This window comes from Dendropsophus ebraccatus, chromosome 7, assembly GCF_027789765.1.
Source record: "Dendropsophus ebraccatus isolate aDenEbr1 chromosome 7, aDenEbr1.pat, whole genome shotgun sequence".
NCBI classification, from domain to species: Eukaryota; Metazoa; Chordata; class Amphibia; order Anura; family Hylidae; genus Dendropsophus; species Dendropsophus ebraccatus.
Window position 1 is genome coordinate 146,959,229 of NC_091460.1, and position 12,677 is coordinate 146,971,905.

Consider the following 12,677-nt stretch of genomic DNA (forward strand, 5'->3'; position numbering starts at 1 on the left):
TTACTTTGTACTTAAACTCTTTTATCTGGACGTTACCTTTGACGGAGTAATGTGGGTGAGTATCTTCTGGAGTCCATCCTGACAGCGCTGCATTCCCTAAATTGTTCACATAGGAGCTGTGACTTTTCCTATGAATATGCAAAAATCTCAGTGGAGCCTCAGTTATGAGTCCTAAAAGCCGGGCCTGGGCAGACATCCCTACAGGAAAGGACCTAGACACGGGATGGCTTCTGTATGGAGACCACCAGCTGGCATATACTGGTTCAAACCAGAATAGGTAGATAATGCAGCGATTTGGGGGCACAGGGAGAGGTAAGTAGCGCTAGTTTATTATGTCCCCCCCCCCCACACACACTAGCCCTCGCCCCCCACACCTTCTGCCACCTCCATCTCAAAAACATTTCCTGAATCTTCTGTTTGCACTGTGGAATGTTTTTTTAATTTTTTAATACATTGCTTTATTAAAATAAATGCATCTTTTTTTTTTTATTAATACATTTTACATTGAGTGGCAGCAGTAAGGGGGGGACACGGGCTGCCCCCCAATATTACTATAACCCCTCGCTCTGCTAATAGGGAATAATCACGGCTCGTTGTACAGAGGCCGCTAAATACAGCGATATTACAGTCAGCTTCTCCCATCTATTGTATAGTCTAAATACACATTTATTTTAATAAAGTTATTTTGTAAAGTAATTTAACTTTATTAAAATGGAAAAAAATTACATGTTAATCTCCGGAGTATCCCTTTAACGCTCACACTGCCGCTGCAAGTAGTATAGTACAATCAGAATTACTGATGAGGTATACAGTGATGAGACGGCAATGCTTGAGGGCCGTGGCCGCCTTAGACTGCTGATCAGCTGAGATGCTGGGAGTCAGAGCCCCCCCACTGAGGATAGTCCATCAACTTTTAAAGACTGGAGAACCCCTTTAAGGGCCCCACTGTGCACAATATAGTTAGTTGATTTCCAGGCGTTTAAGACCAAAACCAACTCTATGACCTGATGATGGAGATTGTATAGTCTGAGCAAAATAAATAGGTCAATAGAATGACTAGAATGATGGGTGTCTCGTCCGGCCACCTCCTGTGCTCCAGGCTCCCACACCCCAATGTCGTATCATAACACAATGACATGTGACCTAGTCCTGTATACCGTCCCTGCTCTTCTATACACGCTTGGTCTTTCAGGGTTCATTCATCCTATTACACTGCACATCCGAACCTTTATACTGTGATAATAATTCTATAGAATCAGAGCGGTGTTTCTGCTGACAGATCAGGTACTGTAACGCTGATCATACACATTAGATGTGTCCCAGAGATCAGGTACTGTAACGCTGATCATACACATTAGATGTGTCCCAGAGATCAGGTACTGTAACGCTGATCATACACATTAGACGTGTGTCAGAGATCAGGTACTGTAACGCTGATCACACACATTAGACGTGTCCCAGAGATCAGGTACTGTAACACTGATCATACACATTAGATGTGTGTCAGAGATCAGGTACTGTAACGCTGATCATACACATTAGACGTGTGTCAGAGATCAGGTACTGTAACGCTGATCATACACATTGGACGTGTGGCAGAGATCAGGTACTGTAACGCTGATCATACACATTAGATGTGTCCCAGAGATCAGGTACTGTAACGCTGATCATACACATTAGACGTGTCCCAGAGATCAGGTACTGTAACGCTGATCATACACATTAGACGTGTCCCAGAGATCAGGTACTGTAACGCTGATCATACACATTAGATGTGTCCCAGAGATCAGGTACTGTAACGCTGATCATACACATTAGACGTGTGGCAGAGATCAGGTACTGTAACGCTGATCATACACATTGGACGTGTCCCAGAGGTCAGGTGCTGTAACGCTGATCATACACATTAGACGTGTGGCAGAGATCAGGTACTGTAACGCTGATCATACACATTCAATGTGTCCCAGAGATCAGGTACTGTAACGCTGATCATACACATTAGACGTGTGGCAGAGATCAGGTACTGTAACGCTGATCATACACATTAGATGTGTCCCAGAGATCAGGTACTGTAACGCTGATCATACACATTAGACGTGTGGCAGAGACCTCGGTTAAGATCTCGAGAAATGTTTTTGTAGCTTATTCTGTAGAGATACACAATGGCAAAGTATAAGTGTGTGCGCCATTTAATACTTTTCTGCTTCAAAAATGTAATTGAAAACTCCGCCAGCTCTGAGCTTCACTGTGTGCGTGGAGGGGCTCCGGTGTGCGTTGAGGGGCTCCGGTGTGCGTGGAGGGGCTCCGGTGTGCTTGGAGGGGCTCCGGTGTACGTGGAGGGGCTCCGGTGTGCTTGGAGGGGCTCCAGTGTGCTTGGAGGGGCTCCGGTGTGGGTGGAGGGGCTCCAGTGTGCGTGGAGGGGCTCCGGTGTGCGTGGAGGGGCTCCGGTGTGCGTGGAGGGGCTCCGGTGTGAGTTGAGGGGCTCCGGTGTGCGTTGAGGGGCTCCGGTGTGCGTTGAGGGGCTCCGGTGTGCGTGGAGGGGCTCCGGTGTGCGTGGAGGGGCTCCGGTGTGCGTTGAGGGGCTCCGGTGTGCGTTGAGGGGCTCCGGTGTGCGTTGAGGGGCTCCGGTGTGCGTTGAGGGGCTCCGGTGTGCGTGGAGGGGCTCCGGTGTGCTTGGAGGGGCTCCGGTGTGGGTGGAGGGGCTCCAGTGTGCGTGGAGGAGCTCCGGTGTGCTTGAAGGGGCTCCGGTGTGCTTGGAGGTGCTTGGAGGGTCTTTACATATCTTTTCAGAGTCTCGGTGCTGCGGGGACACAAAATGCCGGACTTCCTAAATGTCCCCCTAGGTGTCCAGGAAAGGTTTTTGCAAGCTCCCGACCTCTTCTGCACACAGTACTTGCTCTCTTGTGTTCCCTGTTATCAGCCGTTATTACAGCCTGTGCTTTATAGCCATTTAAACACCTGAACAATTTGACCACAAATTTGGCACATAAGTGCTCGGGAAGGTTTCCGTAAAGGTCCTGACCCTGCCGGATATATATTGCGCTCGTCTACTGCTGTTCTCTGTTATCAGCCATTTCTGGAGAGATTTAGGCTGTGTTAAGGCCCTATTCCACGGAACGATTATCGTCCGTATTCGGCCGCTGTCGGCCGCTACAGACGATAATTGTCCCGTGGAATAGAGTGCAACGATCAGCCGACATCGTTCATGTCGGCTGATCGTTGCAGTCACTTGTTTTTCAAAATGTTGAAAAACTTCTACCGTCGCTCCGTTGAATAGGAGCATCGGCAGCAGACGCTGCTGTATCCTATGGGCTGCCCGAACGATCAGCGATCACCCAGGCAGCCCCTCACCCGCTTGCTGCAGCCGCGTTGTTTTTTCAGTGAATAGCGGTGGCAGCGAGCGGGGAACGAGGAGCAAACTAGCGCTGAGAGCGCTCGTTTGCTCCTCTAGACGACCCGTGAACTAGGGCCATTACTAGTCAAAATGTAGCTATTTGTTGTATTGTCTGTAGGCAGGTTTCCTGTTAAGGGTCCAATTAGATGAAGTGATTTTTATCGATTAACAATAAACAATGGCAAACGAGATTGTTTGTTTATCTTTAACCTGAAACTGTCCCCCATATTACCCAGAACAATAGTTGTTTACTATGATGGGTTACTCCATCTGATCCCAGCAAATGAAGATGTGGAATTACAGTACACTGAACGATTAAAGGAGAAGTCCGGTGAAATTTTTTTATTAAAGTATTGTATTGCCCCCTAAAAGTTATACAAATCCCCAATATACACTTATTATAGGAAATGCACAATAAGTGCTTTTTTCCCTGCACTTCCTACTGCATCAAGGCTTCACTTCCTGTATAACATGGTGATGTCACTTCCTGGATAACATGGGGATGTCACTTCCTGGATAACATGGTGATGTCACTTCCTGGATAACATGGTGATGTCACTTCCTGGATAACATGGTGATGTCACTTCCTGGATAACACGGTGATGTCACTTCCTGGGTAACACGGTGATGTCACTTCCTGGGTAACACGGTGATGTCACTTCCTGGGTAACACGGTGATGTCACTTCCTGGGTAACATGGTGATATCACTTCCTGGATAACATGGGGACGTCACTTCCTGGATAACATGGTGATGTCACAACCCGACTCCCAGAGCTGTGCAGGCTGTGGCTGCTGGAGAGAATGATGGCAGGGGGACACTGAGGCACACAGGGCACTGAAGGGACACTGAGGATCCCCCTGCCATCATCCTCTCCAGCAGCCACAGCCCGCACAGCTCTGGGAGTCGGGTTTTGACATAACCATGTTATCCAGGAAGTGACATCACCATGTTATCCAGGAAGTGACATCACCATATTATCCAGGAAGTGACATCACCATGTTTATCCAGGAAGTGACATCACCATATTATCCAGGAAGTGACATCACCATGTTATCCAGGAAGTGACATCACCATATTATCCAGGAAGTGACATCACCATGTTTATCCAGGAAGTGACATCACCATGTTATCCAGGAAGTGACATCACCATGTTTATCTAGGAAGTGAAGCCTTGATGCAGTAGTAAGTGAAGGGAAAAAAGCTCTTTATAAGCATTTCCTGTAATAAGTCTATATTGGGGATTTGTATAACTTTTAGGGGGCAGTACAATACTTTAATAAAAAATTTCTCTGGACTCCTTTAACGATAGTTTTGGTGTCGGCATCAAACAAATGATGACTGATCTCTCATTGGTCGTTTGATCGTTGCTGCATTTACACAAAATGATTATTGTTTAAATTCAAACAATATAACGATAAGTCACATGATAATCATCTCGTGTAATAGGGCCCTTACTGTGAGACGCAATGCCAGACAAAGCCCATAGACCAGTAACTGGGAAGGTGGGCGGGCAGAATGGCAGAATGGCATCCTAATGGTTATTACTGTTTCAGTTCTTTGACTTCTAGAACTCACGATAAATCACATTCTAAAACCCACATGATCTTACTAAAAGCCAAAGCTACTCACATGTGATCTAATCCTCTTATCTATCATCCTATGTAGAGAGAATTATAAATCCAAGCTGCTCGCGGCACATAGGGGCGTATTTATTAATCAGCTCTATAGCGGCCTGTATCATAGGATAGTTCACTGCCGCTTATCCACAACATAGTTCCAGAACATTCTGATAAATCAGCCGTGCACAGGATGACCGGACTATCATGTGCTCTTTGTTAATAATTACCAAAATGATGTCAGTGTTGGAGATACTTAATAATTGTGTCTAACATGGTGGACATAGATTCAAAGAGACTTTGTCAGTAGATATATGCCGTCCTATCTCAGGGTAGCATAAACCAGTGATAGAGAAGCTGAAGAGGATGATGGATCACTTACATTGTTCTGTGCAGCTGATCCAGAGATCTCCTTCTGAATAACATGGACAATAAGTAGTCCTCTCCATTATGTGCATGAGCTCAGTAGTCCTGGATATTCATAAGCATGAAACGCCACCCACCAGCTGCTGATTAGCAGTTATCTATCCATGCTGTGTATAGGCAGTCACCTGTCAATCAGCAGCTGGAGGGCGGGGGGAGGGGTGTGGCAAGAATCCTATTCTCCTGCATATTAGGAGAACGGCTGAACAGAATGATGGAAGTAATACACCGATCTGTTCAGCATTTCTGTCACTAATTTATGCTGCCCTCATTGAAGGTGGAATAAACCTAGAGACATATTCCCTTTAAGTACTAAACCGGGATGACTCCGGGAGCATGTTGTATTGGAATAAAGTTCCCACAAGTTTTCATAAGGCTAATAAAGGTTATCTGGCACAATAAAAGTACTGTACACTCCGATAACCCGGATGACCTTTTGAAAATAATTTTTATGATTGTATAAAACAAATATTTTAAATTCTTAATGAAATGAACAATAGGTTTATGAATATATTTTTTTCATACGTACTTGTTGGTAGTTTTTCTTCTTTTTTTCTTTTTTTGGGGGGGGGGGGGTAAGATTCCTTTCTGCAGATTATTGTGTGTATTTCTAACCGTCTATTGATTCTATGACATAATGCCGGCTGTTAGATGGACTCTGGATGGGATGTGTTGTCTTCTACAAGGCCGATCAGTTGCTGCCGTGTGGGAATATTTGAATTTTTTATACTCTTCTTTGAGTGGCATTTTGTTACATTTTTAAGCTTCTATCTCATGGGAATAGTGAGTGTGAGGCCGGATTTATATACATAATGTGGGACTTTTATCTATACAGAATTACATGACTATATGTATCAATCACCCAACAACCCTCTGTGTGACAACTATGACATATTAATCAATGATTTTGTGTGGGCGCCATCTTTGCATAAAAAAAGTTGTACTCGCACATTACACAAAAAAAGGCGTAAAAACAAGACGTGCCCAAAGATTTTGTGCAATTCTTCCACTGATAATTTAGAACACCCCCCCCCCCCCCCCCCCATGTCTGTAATATGTTGTATCATTGTAATCATGTTAAACTTTGATTGGATTTTAGATAATTAGCAGTGTAACACTCCAGTCCTCTTCATACAGAGAGAAGAGCGCTGCTGTGCAGTTCACTCCCCGGCTTCTCTATCCATCTCATTAAAGAAGACTTACAATGGAGCCCATCTTCTGCAATGAGCAGGACAGAGCAGTAAGCTGGGAGGTGGGGAGCGCAGCTCTGTGCTTTCTGGGTCTGGTTAAAGAAATTGTTCACCTTTTTTTCTTTCAAATCAACTGGTGCCAAAAAGTGCCAGAGATTTGTAATTTAATTGTATTAAAAAAAATCTCCAGTCTTCCAGTACTTATCAGCTGCTGTATGTCCTGCAGGAAGTGGTGTATTCTCTCCAGTCTGACACAGTGCTCTCTGCTGCCACCTCTGTCCATGTCAGGAACTGTCAAGAGCAGCAGCAAATCCCCATAGAAAACCTCTCCTGCTCTGGACAGTTCCTGACATGGACAGAGGTGGCAGCAGAGAGCACTGTGTCAGACTGGAGAGAATACACCACTTCCTGCAGAACATACAGCAGCTGATAACTAAGTATAAATCCCGGCGGCAGCCATACACACTCGGCAGGTAACCCTCCTTTCTTCTGTGCTTACTACCTTGGGGTTTCCTGCTGGCATAAACACTTTCTATGTAATAATAATATAAGGGAATCGGTGTATTTTATCAATAATTCTCGTTGCCTTTTCTCTTAAATGGATCTGTGAAGGATTATTATACGTTGAGCATTTTATGTGGGAATTAACAGCGTCTGTATTAGAAGATAAGAAACCACAATCCAAAGCCGCCGCCGCTGCCACTCACCTATAGAGTCCGGCGTGGGAAGACGTTGGAGCTTTCATTAATATTAACTCTTTTACCAGGAAGGAAAATTAATTCTTTGCAGTCAGGACTGAATTATTGGAGTATAACACAATATGGGACATGACGGCCGATACAACAGGAACCTCTGTAGATGAGATCTCCAAACCCGCAGCGTACCGGAACATTCTACTATTCTACTTACATATTATTCTCCGGATTACGTGTTCAATAAAGGATTCACAAACCTTAAAGGGTAATAACATCAGTGACTAATTGGACCATGTGGTTTACCTGTATATAGTGCCCATCTACCGTATGTAAGACCCTAACGGACCTGACCCGCACTGCTGCCCTACTAGTGGGCTTTGAACCAAACCCAGTAGAGGAGACCAGGTTCCAGTCTCCATGTGCCACTTCTGTCTCCGTGCCTGTAACCTGATGAATCTGGCTGCCAACTGGAAACCATTCTGGAGCCCACAAAGATAATACACTAAAATAATAGCGACAGATTTCATATATTATTTTGGCCTGTTCTGTTTATAAGCGCAGTCCTCATATGTGCGGTCATGACATCTACAAGGGTTGTAACCTGAGCGTCGCTGTAATGAATACTGTTATTTAGTTAAATAATTGAAGCCAGTGTCAGGTAATAGCGCTCTAGTCTGTTGTATTTTATGCCGCTCACTTCCTGGATTTTCTTTTTGTTGCTCTGTGGAGTATACTGTCATATCAATGTAAAAAGACATCACAATTGAGGTTAAATTGTTCCCACGATATCAGCGCTTTCAATTTTTTACCTGCATAGTTTTCTATTTTCCGGTGCACGGTCGCTGCATACAATATATTCAGAAAGTCTTCACTGTTTCCATAGTTTATGTTGCGGCTTTGTGCTAAAACAATAATAATAAAAAAATTATAATCCCCCCCCCACAATCATCTAAAACTGGATATTCCATGTGAAAATAGAATCTTGTAATTTTTTAGAATATTTGTTTAAAGGGGAACTGAATGATGTCAGTTTTGCTTATTTCACAAACCAATATGAAGCTCTTTTTATACTTCTGAGCCCTGAGCTGCCGGCGGCTGATCCGGTCAGGAGAGCTCTGATGCATGCGGCACATTATATTCCATTATACGCATTAGAGGGCATTGTTGCGCCATTTACATGATCTCTATGAGGACGTTGTTTTATTGCTGAGTTATAAGCATGTTGCACTGAGCGTTTGCCTCTCCCCTCTCGGTGAATGCTTGCACTCCATTCACACATGCTGGCAGCCTCCAACTAGAGGAAACAAATTAGAGGATCTCACACAGAGCGAGCATTAGCCGTAAGAAGTGGTAAGTAACTCCGCCATACAGGAAAGTCATTACCAGGAACGCCAAGTGAGAGAGCGTGAAGTTTCTGTCAAAGCCAAGTTCTAATTAGTTCTGTAAATGAAGCCGGTCGGGTGTCAGATGCAGAACGTGTGGGAATGAGGCTCCTGAGGATGAGAATGGAGCAGAATACTGCCGGCTAGCTTCTTATAATTCAGCGTCATAAAGGCCTCGGCTGCACTTACTAATGTCGGGAATTTTCCTTCAATTATGTTCACGTGTTTGGTAAACTGAGAACCGTTTTATATGTCACATATATCTCACTGATACCGATGCCGGGAAACTGTTCAAACAATCTATTATATTGGAGGCGGCTTTATCCATGGGCACAGTGGAAATGATAGCGGCTCTACCACTCGCGGACGTAGATGACAGCATTTCCCTTACCGTTATGTGAATACACTGTGAAATAATTAAGTGAAAATAAAACCGTGTAAAAAAAAAAAAAAAAAAAAACAGGTGAAAAAAAATTGTTGTTATACCTGTAGGCTTAGTTGCCTGGTTTACTAAATGCAAACTTCCTGATTTCCCTGGCGGACTATGTTTTGGCCATTAAAGTGAATGGGTCCGTTGCCGTACATTGCAATATCCCTTGGCATCTTTTTTTGATTACACACCCAATGTACAGTATATACCTGTGAGAACACCTCTTACCCTTAGGCATTTTCCGGACTTGTGATGTAAGTTTATAAAACTGCACTTGTTTCTTAGTAAGTTTTTCTTTCTTTTCTTTCCTAGGGAACTGACTGACTCTACAGATGGATGCAATGTTCTGTATGCTCGGTAAGTTACTTTAGTTTGTTCCTGGGATTAAAAACCCCTATGATACTGCTGATAGAGTTAGGGAACGCTACAGACTGTCATACGGGTAAAAAAGAGGCGTCTCCTAATGTATTGTCTGCAGCTGAGCATTCCCACAATCATGTCCTAGGGTTCTTCCTCTATTTGTGAGACCTCATGTACCCTGGCTGGAAACCCTTTAGTATTGGAGGCAGGGGCGTAGCTAGGGGTTCAGCCTAGGGGGGGCGAGCAAGTCTGAGTGGGCCCCCAACCGATTATGTTACCCAAAGGGAACCTCACTTAACAACAATGCTTTCTAAATAATAAAGGGTATATTCTGCTCCATTACTCATAGTGAATTAAGATAAAGAGCAGTGTTAGAGGCTTCTACATTTACATATATAGACACATAAAATGAAAGAGGTTCTTCAGGATAAGAAAAACATGATTGCTCTCTTCTAGAAAAAAAAAAACACCACCCCTGTCTTTATCTTGTGTGTGTGTGTGTGTGTGTGTGTGTGTGTGTGTGTGTGTGGTATTGAAGCTCGGTTGCTTTCCACATGTTTCCACATGTCCAGCTCCCCCTGTTTCCACATGTCCAGCTCCCCCTGTTTCCACATGTCCAGCTCCCCCTGTTTCCACATGTCCAGCTCCCCCTGTTTCCACATGTCCAGCTCCCCCTGTTTCCACATGTCCAGCTCCCCCTGTTTCCACATGTCCAGCTCCCCCAGTTTCCACATGTCCAGCTCCCCCAGTTTCCACATGTCCAGCTCCCCCTGTTTCCACATGTCCAGCTCCCCCAGTTTCCACATGTCCAGCTCCCCCAGTTTCCACATGTCCAGCTCCCCCTGTTTCCACATGTCCAGCTCCCCCTGTTTCCACATGTCCAGCTCCCCCAGTTTCCACATGTCCAGCCCCCCCTGTTTCCACATGTCCAGCTCCCCCTGTTTCCACATGTCCAGCTCCCCCTGTTTCCACATGTCCAGCTCCCCCAGTTTCCACATGTCCAGCCCCCCCTGTTTCCACATGTCCAGCTCCCCCTGTTTCCACATGTGCAGCTCCCCCAGTTTACACATGTCCAGCTCCCCCAGTTTCCACATGTCCAGCTCCCCCTATGTCCACATGTCCAGCTCCCCCAGTTTACACATGTCCAGCTCCCCCAGTTTCCACATGTCCAGCTCCCCCTATGTCCACATGTCCAGCTCCCCCTGTTTCCACATGTCCAGCTCCCCCAGTTTACACATGTTCAGCTCCCCCAGTTTCCACATGTCCAGCTCCCCCTGTTTCCACATGTCCAGCTCCCCCCTTTTCCACATGTTCAGCACCCCCCCTTTTCCACATGTTCAGCACCCCCCCTTTTCCACATGTCCAGCTCCCCCCCTTTTCCACATGTCCAGCACCCCACCCCCCTTTTCCACATGTCCAGCACCACCCCCCCTTTTCCACATGTCCAGCACCACCCCCCCTTTTCCACATGTTCAGCACCCCCCCTTTTCCACATGTTCAGCACCCCCCCTTTTCCACATTTCCAGCTCCCCCCCTTTTCCACATGTCCAGCACCCCACCCCCCTTTTCCACATGTCCAGCACCACCCCCCCTTTTCCACATGTCCAGCACACCTCTGTTTTCCACATGTCCAGCCTCACCCCGTTTTCCACATGTCCAGGTCGGCCTTCCCCTGTTCTGTGTGCAGCAGCAGCAGTCATAGGCGGCCGTCCGGCTCCTATGCTGTTCAGCAAGTGACTGACCTGGTGCGAGCGCGGGAGACGGAACCCAGAGGGACAGCGCCGCGCCGGAGGTGATTGACAGGTGGGCGGCGCACGTACCAGCAGTGGTGCGCTGAGGCCATACGCAACCTCAGTGCACCCGATCAGCTTAAGATGGCGGCGGCCGCGGCGGAGTGACATGGGGGGGCAGGGCCGGACTGGGACTGAAAATCAGCCCTGGCACTCACACCCCTCCAGCCCACATACCATAACACACTTAGGTCGTGTTGTGTTGTATTTCAACTCATTTTTATTTACAGAAATGGTGCCAAGTCTATCCATCTCCTATCTATCTCCTATCTATCTATCTATCTATCTATCTATCTATCTATCTATCTATCTATCTCCTATCTATCTATCTATCTCCTATCTATCTATCTATCTATCTATCTATCTATCTATCTATCTCCTATCTATCTATCATCTATCTATCTATCCATCTATCTATCTCCTATCTATCTCCTATCTATCTATCTATCTATCTATCTATCTCCTATCTATCTATCTATCTATCTATCTATCTATCTATCTATCTATCTATCTATCTATCTCCTATCTATCTATCTCCTATCTATCTCCTATCTATGTATCTATCTATCTCCTATCTATCTATCTATCTATCTATCTATCTATCTCCTATCTATCTATCTATCTATCTATCTATCTATCTATCTATCTATCTATCTCCTATCTATCTATCTATCTCCTATCTATCTCCTATCTATCTATCTCCTATCTATCTATCTCCTATCTATCTATCTATCTATCTATCTATCTCCTATCTATCTATCTATCTATCTATCTATCTATCTATCTATCTCCTATCTATCTATCTCCTATCTATCTATCTATCTATCTATCTATCTATCTATCTCCTATCTATCTATCTCCTATCTATCTATCTATCTATCTATCTATCTCCTATCTATCTCCTATCTATCTATCTATCTATCTATCTATCTATCTATCTATCTATCTATCTCCTATCTATCTATCTATCTATCTATCTATCTATCTATCTATCTATCTCCTATCTATCTATCTCCTATCTATCTCCTATCTATGTATCTATCTATCTCCTATCTATCTATCTATCTATCTATCTATCTATCTCCTATCTATCTATCTATCTATCTATCTATCTATCTCCTATCTATCTATCTATCTCCTATCTATCTCCTATCTATCTATCTCCTATCTATCTATCTCCTATCTATCTATCTATCTATCTATCTCCTATCTATCTCCTATCTATCTATCTATCTATCTATCTATCTATCTATCTATCTATCTATCTATCTATCTATCTATCTATCCATCTCCTATCTATCTCCTATCTATCTATCTATCTATCTATCTCCTATCTATCTATCTATCTATCTATCTATCTATCTATCTATCTATCTATCTATCTCCTATCTATCT

General features: G+C 44.6%; 1 protein-coding gene across 2 annotated transcripts in view; it reads left to right on the top strand.

Moving 5' to 3' along the window:
* Positions 1-12,677, top strand: part of FHIP1A (FHF complex subunit HOOK interacting protein 1A) — a 146,015-nt gene that overhangs the window by 36,501 nt on the left and 96,837 nt on the right. For both annotated transcript variants that reach the window (XM_069978682.1, XM_069978683.1), the window contains exon 2: positions 9,445-9,489. The gene's annotated coding sequence lies outside the window, so the exon portion shown is untranslated. The remainder of the gene's footprint in view (positions 1-9,444; positions 9,490-12,677) is intronic.